The sequence below is a fragment of the Ornithodoros turicata genome, unplaced genomic scaffold, assembly GCF_037126465.1.
Source record: "Ornithodoros turicata isolate Travis unplaced genomic scaffold, ASM3712646v1 ctg00001222.1, whole genome shotgun sequence".
Classification (NCBI taxonomy): Eukaryota; Metazoa; Arthropoda; class Arachnida; order Ixodida; family Argasidae; genus Ornithodoros; species Ornithodoros turicata.
Genome location: NW_026999509.1, coordinates 5,025 through 9,212, shown reverse-complemented (window position 1 = coordinate 9,212; position 4,188 = coordinate 5,025). Strand labels below are relative to the sequence as shown.

The 4,188-nt window shown below is 45.6% G+C and overlaps 1 non-coding gene across 1 annotated transcript; it reads right to left on the bottom strand.

Annotated features, from left to right (window-relative positions):
• Window positions 1-3,407: 3,407 nt before the first annotated feature.
• Window positions 3,408-3,480, bottom strand: Trnaa-ggc (transfer RNA alanine (anticodon GGC)). The gene has a single exon. It is a non-coding gene; the product is annotated as a tRNA-Ala (tRNA).
• Window positions 3,481-4,188: the final 708 nt, after the last annotated feature.

The following is a 4,188-nucleotide window of genomic DNA, read 5'->3' as shown; positions in this document are numbered from 1 at the left end:
TCGCATGTAGAGGAAGGCCTGTTTGATGTGGTACTTATCTCACTCTTTCCTCATAATAATATTGATTTTATGCCATCATATCCATACGTTTTCTAACCATATTTGTAACGACTCATCACGTATCGCACCATAGTCAATAAACAAAAGAGAAAGAGAAAAAAAAACATATTTTACCTTTTCCACGGGAATTATAATGATCGGTCAGGTATGTTGAGTGATATAACAAGAATGAAGTTCCCAACAAGCGCGAGCCGAAGCGTAACGACGTCTGCCTCATCGCCATCGACATTCTCCAACCGCCGTTTCAAACAGGCGAGGCGCGTCTTCGTAGCGGTTCGGTAGGATATGACATGTCACACGGAAGGGTCTTTGGAACCTCAGCATCGTGCGTATTTTGTACTGGAATATATTGGCTGGGAAACGTGCTGTAGTACAATCCCCAGCGCTGCACTGCAGTGACGGTCTAGTTTCGGAATGCAAAACATAACGTAATTAAGAATCGAACGGCAGGACACCTGTGAAACACTGTTAGGATACATCAGTATACTGGCACCTTACAAAATTGTGTGATGACAAACAACGATCAATGCTAGCAGCGCAATAAATACTCACAATCTCTGTTGCCTCCCATTGTTTTCTATGGGCACACCAACATGGCGGCCCGAAGGCACGCCTCTCCCCCACGAGCCCCTCTCCCATGCGCGATCCAGCCTTTATACATAGAGATCAGTGGCGTCACCGCGTCACCATTCCCCAAGTCGGCTTCCCTTAGCGTACGGGTGCATTAGGTGAAGGGTGAAGCCCACCTTACAAAACTACCGTTGTGGCCAGATTGTAAGTTTCCGCCGTGAATGGCGAAATGTAGCAATTTGGTATCAGGTGAAGCCCACTTTACGGAGCCGCTTGTGTTGCTTCGTGTCGTTTTCTCCCCTTATCCTTTGTAACATTATGTGCATATTTATTTCCCACGATTTCTTTCTCTTTTTCGTTTTCGTTTTGGACCTTCTTTTTTTGCCTTTCTGTGTGTGTGTGTGTGTGTGTGTGTACTACCACAAAGAATTCCCTGGGGAGCGGGGACGGAGGAACTTACAACTAATAGGCAAAAGACTAGCATCGAGCGCAATCGAAAGCTCGGATATGCAGACGGTCCGGATGAGGTTGAAATCATTATGATGATAACTGGGGGGGGGGGGGGGGGATATATTTATTAAGAAAAAAAAAAAGACTAAAAGGTTAGCTCAACCGGGAAAAAGGAAAGGTTAGCCGGGTATAGTTCTTGACTACCTAGCTGCGAGTGAAGAGCCGGAACTCCCCCGTACTCCCATTTATTTTACTAACCTGTCCTTTGCTTTTCCTTGTTTGTGTTGTGGGGTCGTGTACCCCATAACGGAGTGGCACTTTCAACTTAGACAGTAATGAGTTTATAGCGTGTAATGTGGTGGAACTTGCGCATATGGTGTGGGTTATCAAAGAAAGTATTTATTTACCTCGTGAACGCGACCTCGTCTCCGTGGGGTCAGCGTCCACCAGCTATTGTCCACCGGTGACATCACGCTGTGAATGTCGTCAAGGGAAGGAGCATGTGAGCGCTGGGTTCGGCTCCATGAAAGGTCGCAGCGATTAACCACAACAATAAAAAAGAAAAGCAAACAACAGTGGGACATGCGCCTGTACGTCATGTTTGCCGGTCAGGTGCGATACTGGATCACGCGGGGCTGGTCGTTCTGTTTCTCCGTCTGTATATGTATGTTCCAGCCTCACGACACACCTTACGGAGCAGCTTGTGTTGCTTCGTGTCGTTGTCTCCCCTTCGTATTCTTTGTAAAATTATGTGCATTTTTGGCACGATTTCTTCGTCTGTACCATGGGCGTCCCTGTGACTTTTTTTCGGCGTAGGGCAAAGAATTCCCGAAGGGAGGAGGGAGGGAGGCAAAAACGTACAACCGATAGACCCAAGACAATAGCATGAGGACAATCGAATACTCTGACATGCAGACGGTCCTCTGATAATGTCCAAATTATTAGACGATATCCAAGTATAATTCTTGACCACCTGCGAGCGTGTGATAAGTCGGTTGTCACCAGCATCAAGGTCAACGCGGCGCAAAGAAAGGTCAAACAAGAGGCGTTAACACTTCCTCCTTTCCCCGCAAATACCGTACGCTTTTCTTTGCGACAATCAAGTAGGCGGGGCTAAAGCCGAATTTTTACTAATTTTTTAGGCTATTTCTGTTTCTATACAGTGCATAGTTTCGGTTGGGTGTGTGGTTATCAGTGGAGGACTTCATATTTCTGTCAAAAAAAAGTGAGGGTCGCTTGGCAGTTTTCAAAGTTGAATTGAAAAAATAAATTTTCCGCAATTAAAAATTGTCCAAAGCCTTCCTCAATCATCGCAAAAGTTTCCAGAAGGTAATTACCGAAAGTCCGACAATCCTCTGGCGAGTACGTAGCCATTTAGAATATTTTATCACCTTAGGTGAAACACCCATAGAGGTCTTGGATGGTACGTTTGATGACTCGTGAGGCATACCTGGATATTTTGCCTGAGTCATTGCTAGAACAATCGACAAAGCCTGTAAGGTGCAGTTGTAATGATAATTTGCAACTCATTGTATACTTTTGACAAATCACGAAATAATTGTACTTTCGACAAGAACAACAATAGAAAAATGAAGAAACACGCTACCTCTCACTTACTTCTGTAAATTTATCTTACCGCATTTATTGAAAGCATCGACAAGTATTTCAGTTTCTGGTGCTCCAATGTCAATTTCTTTTTTGCCTCAAGGTAATCAAGAACGCGAGATTGACTTCCCTATCCGCGCTACAACCTCCAGCGTTCATCGGATTACTTGGACGACTCATTTTAATGAGCATGTCAATGGCTTCCATTGTTATATTTGTCGCACTGCTCAATCTAGAACTCCATACACGGTAGTGCTGTCCTGTTGGTTAGGTTAGGTTAGACGTTAGGGTACGTTTATACGCTGGGTATTAGTGCCCGTCACGGGACACACAAACTTCATGTTGTGGTTAACTGTTGCGTACTGCAGATTCATGTGTGTCCCGTTGACCCCGCGCAGGTAGCTTATGCACCTGCAGTCTTGTCATTCGTCTGTCGCTACTTTCGTGCCCGGTGCGACGCTCTGCCGTTAGAGAGGGCTTACTCAGATATCGTCAAAATGGTTTGAACATTATCAGAGCATTCGATTGTCCTCATGCTTGTCTTGTGCATACATGTCCTGTATTTATCTGTTGTACGTTCTAACCCCCCTCCCCGTGAATGAATTACTTTGCCCTACGCTGAAAAAAAGTCACACGGACGCCCATGATACAGACGGAGAGGCGAAAAGAAGCAACGTTGCGGTCACTGTCCCATATGAAAGATGAAAGTCACTGAAAAGGTTAGTCAGCTGTAGGACTCGAACCTACATCTTCTGGATTGCCGGTCCAGGGCTCTACCAATTGAGCTAAGCTAACACGCCTTCTCAGTGACTTCCAGGGTGCGTCATCAGAAGGGACAAACCAACCACTCTCTCGCACTCATCCTCCTTTCACTCTTAAATTTTTGCTCACTCATACACACATTCATACGACGGGTTCGACGCAAATTGAAGCTTTGTATGTATTTGTCCCTTCTATGTTGTTCTAGCCTCAGAACATCAGTTCTTTCATGTTCAGTTGTCCCGTACGTAATGTTCGTTTTTTTTTTTTTTCGCTCACTTGCATAGTACACAAAAAGCAAGATAAAAATGCACAAGTAAAGTTACCAAAAGTAAAGTGTGCCAAAAATGCACATTTTTTTACAAAGAATACCAAGGGGAGAAAATGACACGGAGCAACATTAGCTGCTCCGTAAAGTGGGCTTCACCTGACATCAAAATGTGACATTTCGCCATTTCTGGCGGAAACGTACGTAAGTACAGTCTGCCATACTAGTAGTTTTGTAAAGTGGGCTTCACCTAATGCACCCGTGCGCTAGGTGAAGCCGACTTGCAGAATGTGTTTGGCCGCCGATCACGGGCGCCGCCATCTTTAAGGTCACGTGTGCCTTGACGTTTGCTGCGTTTGCCGTGACCTGTCCTGCCTGTCCTTGCGTTCGCCCAGCCAGCACGCTTTGCGCTTTGCATTGAGTGCCACACCCCTGTGGTTGCAAGGCGGGACACCCAAATCGGAGACGAGCCATCT